Source organism: Lissotriton vulgaris, chromosome 10, assembly GCF_964263255.1.
Source record: "Lissotriton vulgaris chromosome 10, aLisVul1.2, whole genome shotgun sequence".
NCBI lineage: Eukaryota > Metazoa > Chordata > Amphibia > Caudata > Salamandridae > Lissotriton > Lissotriton vulgaris.
Genome location: NC_141698.1, coordinates 303,754,098 through 303,774,211, shown reverse-complemented (window position 1 = coordinate 303,774,211; position 20,114 = coordinate 303,754,098). Strand labels below are relative to the sequence as shown.

Below are 20,114 nucleotides of genomic sequence, written 5' to 3'. Positions count from 1 at the left end.
CTGCAGTTGTACCATAAGTACTGCCTGTGGCAGGTAACCAGGCAACCAAACACAAGAGCAAAAGTCCAGTATTCGATTTGAAAATCAAATCTGTTCAGCTGTGGGTAACATGAGTAAAGCCCTCTGAATTGTATCAGCCTGCCTGCGTCAAAAAACTGATTACCAAATGGAGGGTAGTCACTTGGTTATAAATAGCGGGTACATTCATTTAAAATGCATATAACCCTTCTTTTTTCGCACTTTTGGATATAATAAATTCTCCATGATAAAAAGAGGATGTTTTGTGTATTAACATGTCCCTAACTATGTGATGATAGCTTACTATGAAATGTAATTGCCCTTATTGAAATGGTATTTCACAAGTCTGGCTAATAATGATGATGATGATGATGATAATGATAATATGTAGAAGAAGAACAACAACAAGAATAACAAGAATAAGGATACATTTTAAACAAGAATAAGGCTTAGCATAAGGATAAGTATAGTGAAATGAATATGTTTAAGTAAGGATAGGAACAGAATACCAATGGTTATTTTGACCCAAATAAACAGCACTGTTTTTATTTTAGCTTCATGATGTCACTGCCTTGAAATGGTCTGGTAACACTATGGGTGTGTTGATCTGTTGGACTTGGACCTTTTTTGCAGGGTCACCCCAGAATGTTTGCCTTCCTCTTCCTTCTTTTGCTGAATTCATCCTCATTGACTTGTAGGACTCTGCACATTTCTTCCCTGCTAACCAGTGGTAAAAAGCTTGTGCTTTCTCTTGAAAACCTGGTAACATTTGCCTACACCTGATTGCTACATTTAATATACTTGTTTATGGTACTACATACTCCCAGGCCCTGTAAATTAAACGCTACCAGTGGGCTGCAGCACACATTGTGCCACAATCTAAGGCAGCACTGTAAAGCATGTCTCAGGCCTCCCACTGCAGCCTGTAGTAGAGTTTTAAACAGCAGTTTCGGCTTGGCAACATACATTTTTAGCCTGGCCTAAGACTTCCTTTTAACTACTTATAAGTCACCTGTAAGGTAGGCTCTAACCACCACTAGGGCAGGGAGCAATGCATTTGAAAAGAAGGACATCTGGGTTTAAGGTTTACATGTTCTAGCAGTTAAAAATTCCTAAAGTAATTTTCCACTGTTGTAAGGCTATCTCTTCCTTAGACCAACTCTGGTTCAGTGGTGTAACATTAGCCCCCTCTGGCATTGTGCATGGGCATCGGGGACGGGCCCCTGGCCTGACAGATCCTGACTGGGTCCATGTACATTGCAGGGGAGCTCCCTCAAGTTTTGGTATGTCACTTCTCTGGGTTACCCTATTACACCTAATAAGTGCTTACTTCAGATTGGGAACAGATAGAGGCATGCTGTGTACCATCAAATTGTAAATTAAAATCATCTATGATGGTAAAGTCAGAGAATGACACTTTTAGAAATTTGGCATTTTTTTGCTCAGACCCACTGTGCCTTTCTGCCAGTGTCCTCGGTCACATGACTGTGAGTGGATCTTCTGTTGTGGGTTGTGTAATACTTTCAGACATGAGAACAAATAGGCCTAGGTGTGAGGGGAGAGGGTCCTCCTGACAGGATGATTGGGGGAGGAGTTGTGCCCTGCCCTGATAACATTTTAAAAGGCCCTCCCTGCAGAACACAATAAGGGATCTGACACAAGGCTTGTCCTTTCCTTTGTCACCAAGACAGTTTTTAGCCAGGGCCAGAGGAAGTGGACTAGTGCCTGAGATGGATGTCAATGTGGAGCTTTAGCAGGACCTACTCTTCGTGCAGACAGTAACCATCTGTGACGATCAACCAATGTGAAGCATTAATGATGGCTGGCTCTTTGTGCTACAGCAATGGATGTCTGCAAAATTCAAACAGCTCCTCGCGCCAACAGCATCCTCCTAGTGGTGCATGCCAACATGAGCAGCACTGCTCGTGCCAGAATTGAGAAGCTAACTCTCCAGCATGATTAACATTGTTTCTGTATCCGACCCCCACTCTGTCGTGGTGGGCCTCAACTTGTGACTTTTCTCAGGAGTAGCACGACCAGTTACCCAAAAGTGACGCTTTGTACATCTTGGTTCTATTGTCACCTAAAACTTCAAAAAAACATATCTCCGGGTTTTCTGATTGGATTTTTGTGCTTCGGGTATCATGTTATTTATTAAAATGTACTCTATATTTCTGAATTGCTTTAGAGATTTTTCTTGCATTGTGTTTTCACTAAGCATGGGCGGAAAATCCGTTTCGCTCGCGGATTTTGCGGATTTTCGGTAAATTCGCAATCCGCGAGATTCACGAATCTCCCGCAAAATCCGCAAATCCGCGAGCAGCGGATTTTGCTCACACTGCTCGCACTGTTCGCGTGAGTTCGCGGCTTCCTAGTACAACTTCGCGCCCCGCAAATAAGTGCAAAATTGCAGAAATACGATTTTAGCAAAACTGAAAGTACTTACCAGGTTCAAAAGTTCAGGCTCATCATTAGTAGCCATTTCCTGTAGTGCTTCCTGAGGGGCCCCTCCAGAGTTCAGTTGCCAGTTGCAACTATTATGTGACCCTGCTCTGAACCTCAGAATAGTTACACATATGCCACAAAGGTCCTGAATTACAGCTAAGGGAGACAAGCAGGAGCCAGGCTGGAGGTTCAAATCCATTAATCAGCCCCTAATTCATTATTGTCAGTTGGGGCAGGGCAGGTGTTGTAACTAATTTTGCAACAATGAAAGCACTTAGCAAGTTCAAAAGATCACTAATCAGGAAGCACTAAGGAAGCAGGTGCCAGCTAAAAAAATATTCTGTGACACATTAATCAGCCCCAAATTAATTCAGGTCACTTGAGGCAGGGAAGGTGTGCTTGCGTTGCCACAATAATGTACACTGCTGGACAACCAGAGGGTGCTGTGATGAAACAGAGGGTGGCATGGGTGGGCCAGAGGGTGGCATGAGTAGTCAGAGAGTGGCAGTGGTGACAGAGAGTGGCAGTGATGAAGAAGAGTGTCCCAAACAGGCTGGACACGTAGAAACAACAAGTTCGCGAAACTTGCGACCCGAAAGGTAAGTTCGCAATTTGCGACATTGTACAAAACCCTCGCTAACTGGCAGAAACCCGCGCAAACACACAAAAAAAAATCCGCAAATTCGCGAGAATTCGCGGATTTTGCGGATTGCGAGTTCGCAAATCCGCAAAATTCGCGAACGCGAGATTCGCAAAATTCGCCCATGCTTAGTTTTCACTTTATTACTGTTAGTGTGCTGCATAAATATTTTACTATTTATAGATTGCCTCTAAGTTAAGCCTTATTGCCAATCTACCAGAGGGCTAAACACAGGTTCATTTAGAGACTTTTGTGGTTCACCCTGGCAATGCTTTTGTTTATTATTTGAGTGGTGCTATCAACCCTTCTCAACTAATAACCTAGTTTTTTACAATCTCACGTTCTAAGTTTGTCAATTAAGTTTCTACACATTCTGAGCAACACCACTTTGTTTAATGTGGCATACAATACACTGAATCAAATATATTTCTTGCACCATTTTTAAATGATTTTTGGTGTGATTAATTTCTCGACCATACATATTCTTTCTACTGAAGGAGCAATACACCATGAATTGAATCTTTTATGGGAAGGATGATGATGTGATAATATACTATAAGCAATAAAATACCTTCTGCTCCTGTTAAAAGGATATGGCAATCCACCTAAGATTTGCTACATACCTATAAATAATACACATGATCACAGAACTCAGCAGTGACTTGAAATATCCTTATAAAGTATGGGAGGGTCTGCTTTATCCCATATAGCTAATGCACAACTTTAGGCTCATAAGCACTTCGAGAATTCCACTTTTGCATATAAGTGGAGCTCAACAAACTTCAAGAAAAAAAAATCTTTGCAACTTCTTCATTATCTTAATGATACTTTAGTGGCTGGTTGGATTGGCAGCAAGCAGAGCCCGCTCAGATTTAGACTTAGGGTGTGGTGAAAGAGTTAGGCTGTGGGATGTAAACTGGAGAAGAATTATACCCAAACTGGTGTACTCAGAATGCAAGGCACAAATTGTGTGTTCTTGTTGGCTATAGTGAGACAAAACATGGTTTAAATTGCTAGGTGATTGGCAGGCTTCCATAGAGGAACAATATGAAAGCAACAGGGGGGAAAGCATATGAACAATGCAGAACTTGCCCAGGGCCATGCGACCGGTGCCACTGCACCAGTTGCTGACTTTGCAAGGGGGCGCCTGTTTGCTAGTTTATATTGTGCTTATAAGCAGCAGCTGCTGCCACATTCCTGGCCTTCAGCAATTGTCAGGCAACAATTAATATGTCAAGAGAACTCCTGTGACTAATGTTCTTCCAGGAGAGATCAGAGTATTGTCTAGTTGAAGTTTTGACTCCTGGAAGTTTTGATTCATGGTAAGGTAGCACAGATGGTTAATATGCCTGCTGCGAAGAACATGTATCATGCAGATCACAAAGTGAATGTAATGTAAACAGGTCCGAGGGTTACTGCTTTTGCCAGAGACTTCCTTTTGTTAGTTGCAGTTTACAATGCACTGTCACTAAAAAACTGATTGTAGACTTCAATGCATAGATTAGAGCGTATGGATTTTTTTCCCCAGACTTTCATTGTTCTAATATTGCAATAAGGGTTCATTTGGGTACAAATCAGTTCTTGTTATTAAAGAGAGTCCCAATCCATTGTGTCAAATTTTGTGCTTCTCCAGACCAAGTACTCTTCAACTATTTTACCTACTTGTATGGATAATATGCGAATCCACCCCTTGTTGTCCTCTGTCTTATGTAACATTTCTTATACACTGATTTACACACCTACAAGTGTTATGTAAAGTGCTCTGACACCCTTCACTTTTATATGTGATGCTATAAAATGTATTGAATGCATCCAAGAGAGAGTGGTAATGGAGACTGTTAAAGGGTGGTCGGGAGGGAATCTGTGGTGGAGTTGGTCATTGGGGGAGGGGGGGGGCAGCAAAAAACATTGTCGCACTGGGTGCCACCAGGGCTAAAGCCAGCCCTGCACTTGACATATCTGGGCAGTTGCTGCTAAAAGGATGAATCAACCATCTTTTTACCCAAGTGCAATCAGAAGTTTCATATGGGTGCAGGTCTCCCATGACCCAACTAAAAATCAGAGCTGTACAAGATGTACTGTATAGGAATTTTGTAAGGTAATAAAATTAGATCAATATCTGACCGAATTTGACATTTAATTCAGTCCACTTCAGTTGGAAATACCGATTTCACTTTACTCATTAAATTAGCCAACGAGAAAAGAGAAATTGAAGATGCATACAAATAAGGGTTTCTACTGCATGAAGTGGCTAAATGAATATTCCTTTTTTTCCTCCCTGAACCCAAGTGCTTTAAAACTCGGGCAGCTTCAGCCCTCAGCCACCGCGGTCGGCAAGTTTCCAGCGAGTACATTTTCGAGCGCTGCTCGAGGCTGCGTTATCGGCTTGGTTCAATTACAGGGTCACACAGTTTCATGTTCCGGATTAACTTCGAAAATTCAAACCTCATGGTTTTATGTTTTGATTTTGGTTCTATTTTTGCTTCTTCTGTAGGGCGTGCTTCCAAGTTTAAGCCTCGCCCTGGATTAAACTGGTGACTGTCCAAAGCCAAAACATGTCTGAGGTCTAGCTTTGTGATCCAAATTTAGCACTGATGATCATAAGGTCAATAATGTCAGTTTACAGTTGAAGGCTTATTTATTGACTCCACCAATCATTATGCACACTTAGCCTATAGGACCAATCTGTGCTGAAGAGAAATCACGTGAAGTCTGATTCGTTGCACTCAGGGCCAATGGAATATGAGGAAACAAGGATACAAATTATGTGGCAGCGTTGACTAAATTATGAAGCAAGAAACGTGTAGTAAATTAAGCGCAGGATTATGTGGCAGCACTATCTCGTTGTCTTTTTTCAGTCTTATACAATAGTACTGTTTGAGCAAAAAAAGGCACCTCATAATAAACAGTTTAACACCCCAACACATGCACCATTTGAAAGGTAACCAGCTAACATTGCAAAGGGTCTGGCGCTCCTTGGCACTACAGATGACACTTTCTTTTTAGTAATCTCTGACCCATTTGAGCTAGATACATTTTTTTTGTTGAAATCTATATGTTAAGCAGCAGTTGGCGGGTCTTGTGGCAAGTTTGGGGATTCTATAATTATGCATACATTCTGCGTCCTCAGAATTGCAAAATTTACAGTGGTCATGGTTATAATCTGTTATATTGTAGTTGCACTTATAAAGCACTTGACAACCCTGACGTTGCACCAAAGCTAATTTGTAGACGGGAACTTTTGACCCTTTCGAGCTAGAAACTATTTTTCTTTTAAATCTGCAAATTATGCAGCAGGTGGTGATCATGTGGCAAGTTTGGGAAATCCATAATTATGCGCAAATTCCTGTAACCGTAGAATTGCAAAATTCCAGTTGTCGTGGTTGTAATCTGTTGTATTGTAGTTGCACTTATTTAGCACTTAATGCCCTTGACAAGGCAACAAAGCTCATTTGGGGATAGGCAACATGCAATTTGTTACTGTGCTTGGATAGAACAGGGTAGGTTCCTGGAGTAAGCCATGTGAAGACTGCTCTGAGGTTGCACATGATGACGAGAGGTGTGCATAACAGTGTTTACATTGCTTCACCTCAGAAGTTTGAGAAGCAAAATGAGTGAGAGAATAGGAGCCAGCTTTATCAAAGTGCTGTGTTGTCCTTGTGTCACACAAAGTGACCAAAGGGCAGTGCAAGACCTTAAGTGAGATTCACTATGCCATGCAGAGCGACCATCCATGGCTCTGCATTGCATAGTAAATCCGGAGTAACATAAGGCAAGGAAGTCGCTGGCTTTAGTTGTACTCTGCTAGGAAGACATTACAAGGGGGAGAGCGGGTGTTCCCATGTATCCACCCATGCGATTTGGCACATTCCCAGATTTACTATCAATATTAACACTGGGAATGCATCCCAATGGTATGCCTTCCCAGGGGAGGTGTAACAAGGGTAAAAATATCTCGATTTCTCATTGTTTTTCTCTTTCTACGTGTGCTGCTTTCTGCAGCAGACTTAACCCCTTTGAATCTCATGACGAGCTAAGCTCATCATGAGCCACGGTGCTCGTGTGCTCATGGCGAGCTGAGCTCGTCATGACCTTTAGAACGCTCGCACACTGGGCTAATTACCCTGCTGTGCGAGCGTTCTAAAGAAACGGGTGTGGTCATGACGAGCTCAGCTCGTCATGAGCACACGACCACCGTGGCTCATGACGAGCTGACTTCGTCATGAGCACAGGGGCGCTGTGCGTGCCACCCCCCCCCCCTCCCCCCCCGCCCCCCAGCACAGCTTGGGAACTTGCCCAGCTGCGAAGGGGTTAAAAGGAGGAAAAAATCCCAGATGATTGTTTTTGCGCAGGAAGGTGTTCCTTCCTACACAAAAACAATTGTTGGTGTAATGCAGGCACCCTAGCACGAGGGCGCCTGCATTGGTGCTAGGCTGCTTTCTGCACCAGTGTAGGGTGAGAGCAGTATTGAGTCATATCTTAGTAGATATGGCACATTCCTGCCCTCCGCCTGCCAAGTCCTCTTGCTGTGTTGCGCTGCATGATATTTTAATCGATCTAGCCTAGAATGCTTAAAAACATCTGGAGCTAACATATTTGTAGAATAAGTGTCAGACTGCAGGTCCTATTTGAAAAGTACTTCAGTGTTGAACGTTTATGGCAGACTCTGCTCATTGGGTGTTCCTGAGAATGTGTACCTGCACCTCTGAGTGTCATAGAGTGAAGGCGAATGAGAAACAGCTGTACATATGGTACTTCTTACCATTAGTTCATCCAGTCAGGTTTTTTTTCTGCATTGTGGTATTTGTAGTTTTTTTTTAATTTTCCATTGTGAATGAAGGACTACAAGTATAATAATGCAAACCAACTACGAAGAATGAGCTATTTAACTCCCATCTCCAGATCTTTGATTAATAACGTCTTGTATCTGCACTGCAGATTCCAGTCTCATGCACCTAGTTAAATGTCTGCTCTGACAATGAGCAGGCGCGAGGACAAATATTCTCATTCCCTTGGATATAAAATTGTGCTATCAAAGCCTCTGCAATGGTAACTGACCAGGCAAGTAGCTAGGATATTAAATTATATTAACAGCTTTCGTACTATGTATTGCAACAAGGTCTTGAAAGTTGTCACAAGACGCACCATTCCAGAAGGCGTGATGAATCGCAGACACACGAGTTAGTTGAAGAAGGCAGCTTTATAGTTATATGCCAAAGTTTACAAGCATGTTTTCATCCCTGGTTTCTCGTCTCACAAGAGTAGTGTAATCAATGTTTAACACATTAATGTCCCTCCTCTGGTTCTCCTCCGTTGATGAGATATAACCCACCCTCTTGAGGGTTAAATACAACAGGTCAAAATCTTTCAAGAATGGTTTTATTCTTGGCTCCTCATCTCAGAAATGTAGCCTTATTAACGATTACCACATTTATTTACTTTCTCTGGTCCTGCTTTTTTGGCTTGTTAAACCCCACCATTTTGTGCCTAACACCTCTCTACCTCTTACTCCTTTTTTAATCACTTCCTTCAGCCTGAAATTCCACACTCTCCTCAAACACAGTTATTTGAGGCTCCTACTCCTTTATATGCTATTTCCAAATAGTCTTTTCCAGTGGGATACACTTTCCATGATGTACAAGGCTAGCTGTTCCTCACACACAGTTGATTTTCCCATTTACAAACACAATTACTAACCATTTAAAAGAATTAAGGATGGCTCAGCCCTGGGAGGGGGGATTTGTCCCTGCTCAAAAGTCACTGTTATCCAATCAATGCAGCACTTCACCCAGCCCTAATATGGGCATATTTGTATTTATGTGTTTATTTAATTATGAATTTGCTGATGAGTTTATTGATGTATCTATTTCATTTCGTAAGCATAATTTGGAGTTAGAAATACAGAAGACATAGCTTATTGGAACAAGGCATGATTGTAAAAGAAACTGACCTTGACTACAAAGATGTCTAGAAATTATTCATGTAAATGTTAGCAGATGTTCAAATGGAGGAGCTGAAATATGATCCAACGAAGACTTATTAAAGGTATCACAAATGTGCCACCTTTTCCTTGACTTTGCTTTGATGCCTTGATTATGGAGTCCTACAATTCTCCTTTAGCATGATTGGGACAGAGAAAGCCATAACACAGATATTCCTGTTTTTTTAAAGTTGTACCGTAGTTTCTATGTCGTCCTCCAAACAAAACCAGCTTGCAGAATCTTCACAATGTTGCACCGCTCTTGTCATAAAGTTTAGAGGGCTCCTTAACAACGAGCGCTGGATTCTTCCAACTATGTGAGGAAATAGGAGAGTCCTTTCTCCAAAGGAGAGCTCCCTGGAAGCCATCCCAAGTCTATGCTTTTTAACTGCTTTGAAACTGCTTCCAGGAACATGTGAAATTTACAAATGTCTCAGCTAAGGTTACAGCTTCTGAAAGTTCGCCACATCAAAGCGCAAGTTGTAAAATGGGAAAAGCAGCCGACTTGACACACAGAAGAGAGAAAGCTGGATGGATATGTCTTTCCTCGTTCAAGTTCAGGGCCTGCCCGGTTGCCATTCCTCAGTAATGTGTCAGAGCACATTTTGTGTGTGTTTAGAGTGAGTGATTGGAGTTTGGGCCTGAGAACCAGGAAGGCGCCTCTTTTCCCCATCCTGCTCCTCTGGGGGGGGGGGGGGGGGGGGGGGGGGGTTATATTACCAAATACATGTATAACATTGCAAATGCATTTACTACTTTTAAACCTCTGGTGCAACCACTGATTGTACTTCAAGGAAATAAGTTATAATAGTGTCAACAATAATGAGAATGCAGTTATTTACTCTTCATTCAGTCCAAATGAATGCCCAAAAACTAATCTTGAAGGCACAACAAAGGAAGGCAAGCCAACATCAGTGATAAAGGGATCTTCAAAAACCTCTTTTCAAGGTTTTCCACTTCAAGTCATGGCTCAAGCTATGGAATTCCACATTAATCGACATTGATTGCTTCGTTGAATGATTGCATAGAATAACATATTGAGACATGATTTACAATAATTCAAAGGGGGGCTGCAGATAATCAGTTGTGAAGAGGAAGCTGTGCACTGGCCTCTGCAGAGGCTATCATCACCAGTTAGCATGAGAAGTTTTCCCATGGGACATTCTAGCCTGGTTGATTTTGAGAAGGTAAGAGTTCTTCACCTAAAATGACCAGATGCAAGAATACCTTATCAGGTGCACATTGACACCCAGTAAAACTACCACGGATCTGTTCAGCATGGTCCTAAACTTACCCTGTCATACAGCATGGAAAAAATATGCAGCGCTCCTCCATAGCAGCCCCACAGCCTGACTTGCTGCTAGCAGCCTCCCCACCCCACATAGAAACATTCTGTTCCCCCTCACCCACACACTTACCATCTGCTTGTACATATAGTAAATGTAAATGCTAAAGTCCTCGAAATCTGGTCCCATCTGTGTTTTTATCGACTTTGTAGTCCCAGGACCACATATGTATTCCACATCTCTTGGAGTTTAACTCATGATGCCTTCAATTAATGGTGAAGATGCCAGTTGAAATCAGTGTTTCCTGCACCATTATCTCCCCCCCCCCCCCCACTGAGGTGTCCTCCCCAGCCTGGGCACCCACAAAGGACTACACCACACACAGAGTTTAGTAATAGAAGTTTTTCTTCTTCTGCGTCTAAACGCAAACTTGACATTCTGAACCAGCGTTCAGTGCATACCGTTGTAACACGTCACAGTGGAGAAGTGTGGCTCACTGGTTAGAGCAGCAGACTCTGAAGCAGAGATCAGGCTGGGACCAGGGTTCAACTCCAGACGCGGCAGGGTCTTGGGCTCAATGTCCGCGGACTCGATAATTCTCGCCTCGGCGCCTACTCTAATCATGGGTCCCACGCTGCAACTCTGGGCAATAGCTTGCTTAATCTCCACAAGGGCCCCTACAACACTGGGATGCCTGACTTCACCTTGGGGATGCCCAGGAGGGGCATCTCACAGGGAGAGCCAGAAAGGGTTTCACAGCGTTATACAGCGCTGGGACGCCCCGTTGAGGCAGCTGTGCGCTTTACAAAATACACTACAAATACAGTTATAAGGACTTCATCTGGAGCCAAAAGGATTCTGTCATTTCTAATTTGCAAACACTACATCTTCTCCTCTATTAAAAAAAATATATATATTTTTACAAAATATTTATATAGATAAACAAACACATTCAAATCTGTTCAATGAATCTTCTTCGCGCTTGTATTGTTCAAGCTATTCTTGTTTTGGGAAACAGGGAGGTGTTATCACGGATGCCCATGATCTGTGTCAATGGTGTAGAAGCAACAGCAGTTGCTGATGTTTCAAACCCAATCTGTCTTTTGACTATTAGATCTGATGAACAATTGGTCAAATGCCTGAAATGAGAACAGTCTTGGGTCATAGACTTCCCAGGGTGTTGGTCACTCACCACGTGTCCCTAGTAGACACCACTTGGAAAGGGTCCGAATTAAAAGGAGTATGATTTTTTTTCAGCGTTTGTCGATGGTGCACTGGATCTCCTCTCATAAAAGCAATGTTCTTTGCATCTTGTCTTTTATCAGCCTACACTTTTAACTTTCATTTGTTAACCAAGTCCTTCTTGTGAATTTTTGTCTCATATTTCTGTGATTAGTCCATTGAGGTAACTTATTATTCCCTGCTCTCCCGAACATCAAAGTCACAGGACTTTCACCTGTAGTCTAGTGGGTTGCTCAACTCTAAGTTCTCAAGGTAGAATTCAGTACAGCTTTCAAATTGAACTTCTCAAGAGTGGCACACTGCACTGTTTTCTTTAGCACACTCAAAAAATGCTCAACAAGTCCTTTAGCTTGTGGCCACAGGGGTGAGCTTTTTGATGCTTTATTTTCAAATGCGCCAAGAAATCTCTGAACTCTCGACTATTGAAAGGTGGGCAAATGCCAGACTTCATTATGCTTGGAGTACCCCAACTCGCAAAGATGCCATCTAGTCTTTCAATTCCTCATTCTTGAGTTGCAGATGAAAGATCTTCAATTAGTGGGAATCGTGAGTGTTTATCCTTAATCACCAGTAGATGATGTCCATTGTCAAGTGATGTCAAAAAGTAAATGGCTCTACCCTCCCATGCATGCTTTGTGAGTTCTAACATGTTCATGGTGTAATGAACAGTTTTTGTGAAAAGACAGATGCAGAAATGACAGGTCTTTAATTCCTTTTCAACCTTGTATTCAAAGTAGGGAGGCCAACCCTGGTCTCGCAGAGCTCATTTTGTGGTAATGATTCCACAATGTCCATCATGGGCTACCTCAATTATTTTCTATCTCAGATTCTCCTGAATCATGATACTTGACCTTCAAGATAAATAACTCCTTCCTGAGTTATGGACAGTTCACCCTGAACATTTTTGTTCTTTTGGATATTCACCATCACTTGTGAGCGTTTGGGTGTGTTGGTTCCACGACTGATGCCTAATCATATCCTTTAACTTTAACATGTCACTATCATGGCTCGTGGCAGTTATAATCTGGGCCCACGAAATAGCAGCTGATGTGTTTGATTTTACAATTAAGTTGATATAGGCCTCAGATGTCATCGATGCAGTACTGTGACCTTGTATAGGCACTCTGGAAAAATAGTCAGCAGGGTTCTGATCCTTCCCTGGATAATGGACAATGACATAATCATACTCTTGTAACCATACTCCCCATTGTTCAAGGCACAGAGTCATTTTGGCTTTTGGATTCCCAAATATAGTCAGTAAAGCATGATGATCAGTTACCATCCTAAAAAGGTTTACCATACAGGAATACATGGAAATGTTCACAAGCCCATACCACAGCTAAGTGTTCTTTCTCAGGTTGTGACTAACTTCTACTTGCGTAGGCCTTAATGTGCTTTTGAGCATTTCGGGTGTCCATTGTACTGTGCGAAGATAGCACCTAACCAAACTGGGCTAGCATCAACAACAACCTCCTATGAAGCTTTGGATTGAATTATGCCAGTTCCGTAACATTCTCAAGGGCTGTTAAATTTCCTTGAAGCTATTCTCCCATTTATGTGACCAGTGAAATGTAAGATTCATTGTCGTCAAGTTTCTCAATGGAGCACTTATAGTGCAAAGTCTTGTATGGAATTGGAACAGTAACTGGACATACCAAGAAATGAAAGCATCATGAAAACATTATGGGGGGGGGATCAGCATTCGACAGCGCATGTACTTAAGCAGTATCTGGTGTCATACCCCTATCAGAAAAGATATGGCCAAAGGAATTTAGCATTGTCTTATGGAACTCTCAGTTGTCTGAATTCAAAGTCAAACCTGCTTAGGCAAGTAGAGTACCTACTTGTGTAAGAGCTTTATCATGTTCTGTTTGTGTAGTTCTGAAAAACAATGTCATCAATGTAATTGAATGCATTTATGGGAGCTGTATGCTACATAGGATGACTTCTTGAAACAGTTACACAGTGGATGACACACCAGAATATATTCTTTCATATTGAAACAAACCAACATGTGTAGAAAAGATTGTAATGTACTTGCAATTTTCTTCAAGTTCTAACTGATAAAAACTTTAAAAAAATCAAGATGAGAGAATTCCTTGGCACCTTTTAATTGTGTCGTCATGTCATCAATGACCTGGATGTCATTCTCATTTAATTGTTTTGTTAGCGTGGCGCTTGTGCAAGCATATACATACAGCTTCTTCACTGTTCTTTTTGGGTACTACTACTATGGGAGAAACCCATGGCATTGGACCGGTGGAATGCTCAATATTATCATGCTTAAGTAACAATTCAAGTTCTTTCTTAACAGCATCTTGCAAATAAAAAGCAGTTTGTTTATGTTATCTGCAATAGGATGGATGCCCTCATTAATATGCAACTTCACTTTCATAGTCTTAAGTTTTCCCAAACCATTAAATGACGAAGGTGAGCATTCATATTGTAATTTACAGAATTAAGTCCCATCTCAGTGGTTTTGCTGAAACTGAGTCACATTCACTGGACACTGTGCCTTGAAGCACATGGATGCGTGCCTTGACTTTTTAAGAGCATCTATGCAGCCCATGTATACACTTTGGTTTTTGATGGCGTATGTTGCTGTAATGGAGATAATTAATTGTATTTCTCTTCAGGCATAATTTTTATCAATGCACCCCTGTTAATTCTGAGCGGTATCGAACAACCATTTGCTCTCAGTGTAATTTAAGGACAATGTTTGAATCACTTTGGTGCTTTGGAATGTCACTCTTTCTTTGACTGACATTTTTCCTCACAAGCGGCCAGCCTAACATGCGCACTCTTTTCTGAGGTAAACATCGACATGGCACAATCATTTCCTTCACTCTCACTTGATGCAGAGAAACTGTTTCACAATGATTTAGGCAACAATGAATGTCATTCAGTTTCGATTTTTCTTAACTGATGTCGCTGCTTGGATTTGTGTGTGTGCGTCAAATGTTGCTTCTGGGAACATTTCGGTGGCCATTTTGATTTCAAGCCATGATGCACTTGCATTTCTCTTGGCTTCGCAAAGTGTCACAAAATGGATCTACTTCCCACAGGCTTTACAAATCTGTCAGAGAGTGGGACACTTACCTTGGTGTGGAAACAAAAATTCATATTTAAAACACAACTTCTTTTTGTGGATAGACATCACCTTGTGCAATTCAGTCTTTGGCTTCAGCTTACTTTTCACACTCTTGACTGATTCATTCTGGGCACCTCCGGCCTCCACGTTGGCAGCTTCTTTATCAACATGCTCAAGAGCTCTGGCAGCCATTAGCACTCACTCCAGACTAAGAGATTTTCTCAGCACTCGTCATCTGAATGAATCTGACAAGCATCCATCAGTAACTCTCAGACACATAGCTTCTTCATCATTAAATTAAATAAACTTACAATGTCTGATGAGTGTGTTGAGTCTTTCCTCAAATTCATTATAAGTTTTACCAGATTTCTGGGATTCCTAATTGAAGGTGTATCTTTTGTAATAAACATTTGGCATTGAATTAAATTTGAGATTCAAAACCTCTTTAATATGACATTATGTGACTTCTTTATCAGTTAGTGCCATTCTCATTATGACTTTTGTACACATCACTGCCAAGGTTTTTGGGATAATTGATAATCTTTTTGTTATCAGTTTCTTCAAGTGCATCAATGAAATCATCAAATGTCTCTATCCAAGCAGTCCATCTAGCACCAATATTTAGCTTTTTTGCTGTATCGGATGGTTGTGGTGGTTTAAGGAAAGCGGCAGCATTGTAGCCATTTCTGGGTGTTGGTGACATTGAAGGTGGAGCTCTCTCCGGCTCCCTCAGCTGCTCATCTTGATCCTGGTCATGTGAGTCATCTATAACTCCTTGAGATTGGCTGACTCTGGATCATCTTTGATGACTTTTGGAAAGATAGCCTCAGTTTCTTCCTCAATTCTCTTAGCATACCACAATTCCGAAGATATCCATGGGTTGCTTCCGATTGTCACCAGCTTTGTAAGTACAACACCTGTACTTTGTGTGGGCTGCAGAGCCCGGCGCTGAGGTTGTACTTACTCACTGTACTCAGGTTCTGGTGAGTAAATAACTGTTTAACTCCTCCCCTGCTGATGACGGAACCACTCCTTCATCAGCCGTGGTGGCGCTGGTGACGGAGCGGTTCCATCACCAGCATGCGCCCGCCGCATTTCCGCCCCGCCCCCTTAGCACTGCGGCGGAATTAGCCGCCGCAGTGAAGGGGTTAATTTGTAAGTGTCTCTTTACACGCTCTTTGTCTTCACCACTTTCTAATTGTAACATTATCTTGCATTTTGTGATTATCAATTACTGCTCTTTGAAAACCTGGTTGTATCTGCCTTTAGCATAAATGCTCTGGATGGAATATAACAGTATATTGTGCAGCAGCACAGTACCTATACATATAATCTGACCGTCAGGTTCTCAGTCATCAATACTAAGATTTCTTAATTTTTAGCTACTTTACCATGGCTGGAGTTCCACTTTGATTCCACATGCGTTAAGTGTAGGTTCCTCACTTTGACTGCAACACACGTGGCATGCACAAGCAGTTTGTTCTGACCATTGCAAACTCTCTGGGATAGCACAGTTAATCTCTGGTTTGCTTATCCCCTAACTCAGGGGTCTCCAAACCGGTCCTGGAGGGCCGGATCCATGCCAGATTTTTTGGATATCCCCATTGAGATACATGTACTAATTTAAAAAATCTGGCATGGATCCGGCCCTCCAGGACCGGTTTGGAGACCCCTGCCCTAACTTGTCATCAATCGTTGCGGCCTCCCCATCCTGGGTATCCGCAAAGGACTGCATCACACATTGAGCTTAGTAATACACGTCCTTATTCTTCTGTGTGTAACCACAAACTTAACATTCTAAACCAGCCTTCAGTCCATTTTGCTCTAACAATTACATTAGAGTTCTACGGAGTCCATCTGGAGCCATAAGTGTTCCATCATTTCTAATTTGCAAGAAACTACACCCACTTAACTCTGTGATCTCATAAATTGAGCCTATTGTGACCTCTTGTTTGCTAAATTGTTCAAGTGAGTCAAAAAGGAACACAAATGATGAATAACTGTCTAAATCATATAAATAGTCAAAGGAATGGAATGATATATGCCTCTACAAGGACATTTCATAAGCAGCAATATGCCCACCTATTATAGAGCCAGTACCTGAATCATTGTCCACTTAATAGTAAGATCAGGTATATTGCACACCCATATTAGTCACAATTTAGTGGAATGTTGTGAAAACTCATTAATGAGATCTCATCCACAGTAGTGCACTCACTTCTGAGATACCACGAGAATGTGTTTATTCTTTAATCATTGCTGACTTGGAATATTTTTTTACTAATTAGTGGTGCCACAGTATTTTGCCACATAATATAGAGATCCCACCAGGATTGCTACACTCTTATGACTTTCGAAACTTTTTATGTAATATGGTATCCACTTATGGCTCCACTATTGGCACTAGAAGGGCAAATAAGAGCCCAACTTTCAATTTCAAACAAACAAACTATTGCCTTTTACCAACGCTTAGGCAGCATCTGATTATTTTGATGACCAAAATAAATTACTTGTTTCTTCTATAGTACTGCATTGCTCTTTCTGAAGTTTCTAAGCTCTATACGCAGCATATTATCCAGTTTAATGATACTCAATTTAGCCACCTTGAAAGGATGGAACTCTGAGTCAGCCTTGTAAGGATCTGAACTCAATGAACTGTAGATCCAAGCATATTTTAGTGGTAAGTGTTCAGCTCACGTAGCCACATGGACCGATTTCCAAATTCTTTCTGAGTGGTAATTTACAACATGATGAGGGGAGCATCAGCAGTACAGAATCATTTTCATTCTTTTTTTATTTCTATTGGGAAAAAAAATGGAGACAATATTGGCTAATTTTAGCAATTAGATATGCACTTTGATTATGCAATTTTTTTCTCTTTTTTTATCCTAGTTTTTAAAGTGTGTGTTATATTATGCATTTTCTGTTGAGTAAGACTTGTTTCAAGTAAAAGTTCAGCATGATCATGCATGTTGTGTAACATGCAAAGGCCCTGGCATGAGTACCCAGATGGGGATATGATATTTATGACACCTGATAAAATCGATTGATGTATGTATGGGGTATTTGTTGACTGCATACCCAGAAGAAAAGCTGAGGACTGTGAAATTTCAGGGGCAAATATACTGTCAATAAATTTGCTTCCCACTCTGTTCTGAAAGTGGAAGTTAAGTATTAATTTATAATGATGTAGTGCTCATTTAAGAGGTGTGTCTTCATCTTTCAAAATTTGAACCAAATTGAGGTGGTCCTTATGGATACAGGTGTGTCATCTGTCGGACCTTAAATGGAGAAGTCCTGTGACAGTCTTTTTTAGGTCTCGTAGCAAACACAGCGCGTCAGCGCTGTGTCTCCGCTAGAGATCTTTTGTTAGCGAGTGCGCTTCCCAGGAGACAGTTTCGGCCACGCGCATCCTTGGAGTGGATTTCAAACGGGAACGCGCGCTGTGGCCAGGCGCTGTCTCCTGGGAAGCGCAAGCACCACACACACATGCGCATACACACACACAAGCGCCCATGCACGCACGCACATACATACAGAGACACCCCCCCCTGACACATACACACACACGCGCACACACACAAGTGCACCGAGGCCCCCCTCCCCCTCCCCCGCCGTCACCGTCGCATACACACATGAGCATACACGCACACACACACACACAAGTGCACCAAGCCCCCCCAGCCTTTTGAAACTTACCTGGGCAATGTCGGGGACTCTTCTCTCAGCACGCGGCACCCAACCTCCTGCTAGCGCAGCCCCGGGTCTCCACACCGCTCACAAGAGCCCCGGGCTGCGAGACGCATCGACTCCGCCTGCCTCCTCTTCCGGTCTGGACGTGGCCCCGCCCCCGTCACAGGCGACCGTGCCTGACTTCCGGGGCGGCCTCCGTGTATTCCGTCCGTGGATTCTTTCCATCTTCTGTTTTTCTTGTTTATTGTCTAACGGGAAGCCATTGCACACGAGACGGTCCCAATTCGGTGGCAACAGTAACATCCTCGACCCAGCTGTGTGGACGCGGCAACCATTTTGAAACAATATGGCTCTCTGTCAGTGTTATTATCACACAAAGAAAAATTTAGGCAATATATGTTTTAATCGTGTTATCCTTTCTTATGTGGCATCGTTTTACACCCCTAGGACAAGAGCAAAGGTAGCAGCCACGCTTTAAGGGAACATTTACGCTACCCAAGAAAGGGGTAACTGCTTCGAGCCCGGCAAGCAGAGATGCGAGCAGATATCGGGAGTGCGTGAGACAGCATCACCCCTCCGCCCTCTGGTCCCGCCGGCTCTCGCGTGCTCCGGTACATAAGTTTCAATTTTGAGAGCCTTTGCCTGGAAATGCATGGAGACCGTCACCCTCTGTGCTGCCCTATCTAGTGCCTCCGTTCATAGAGCGACTGCAAGCAGGTTGCTTTAGGTCTGGCAGCGCGCACCCCCCCTATTTTCCCCCGATCGGCTCCGCTGAGCCAGCTTGTTGTCTACACTGGGATCACCGGGCAGATGCAATTGTATTTTCGCTGCAAAGCTGAAAATCTCCACGCTCTTTCTAGCAGTTGCTCCTAAGCGAGAACTGCGCGCACCAAGAGCACTGAAGTCTCCTGTCACGGCGCCTTCAAAAAAAGTGGTTAATTGAGTCTAAGTGCATGCTGTGGTGGTTTATGAGTGTTTTTGTAATACTGTGTGAGTGGATTGCGCATGAAGCAGCGGGGTGTAATGTTTTTGTGAGCATATGTGTTGGATGCAAAAGTGTTTTTGGAGTAGTCAGGAGCAGGTTGGGGCGTGCGTGTGTGTGTGGATAGGTGTATGCGTGCATCGCGTGTCTGAGGCGGGTGTAAGTTTGCCCTTGTGTGCGCTTTTGCTCGTGTGTGTTTTTGCAATGTGGCCAGACCTGGACTCAAGTGGGTGTTTTGACAGTGAGATGATTGGTTAGCATGTGTGCTTTTGTGTGTGTGTGGGTGGGAGTGCGTTGTATTCCTTGCACTAGGAGGGCAGATGACGTCGCTGTGTGTGCATGGGACTGCTTTCTCTGGCCGCGTTGTTCAGGCAGAGGCTCGGTTTCTTTCATTCACGTGAGGCTGACGCTGGAATAACACAGATAATGGGTTTAGCTCTTTCATCTCGCAAAGCAGATGTGCGGGTCCCTACACCTGCTGACGGGGTTGAAGTCTCTGCTTTGTCCTGCTGCTCACACACACACTCTTGTCCCCCGCCTCGGGAGACAGCCCATCTGGTGGGGACTACCGGCTCTCTTTTGTGGTGTGCAGCCGGAGAGTGCCACCCCCAACCAGCATTTTCTGCCTCCACGCCTCGTGCTCCACGTGGGACCCACGTCCTCGAGCATGGATTAAAGGGACGGCGTCGCATTTAACTTGCTGCTCTAAAGGTAAAAAGATATTGGAGAGGAACAGC

General features: G+C 42.9%; 1 protein-coding gene across 2 annotated transcripts in view; it reads left to right on the top strand.

The window, feature by feature from the left end:
• Nucleotides 1-20,114, top strand: part of PTH1R (parathyroid hormone 1 receptor) — a 631,389-nt gene that overhangs the window by 471,773 nt on the left and 139,502 nt on the right. The gene's annotated exons all lie outside the window — the stretch shown is intronic.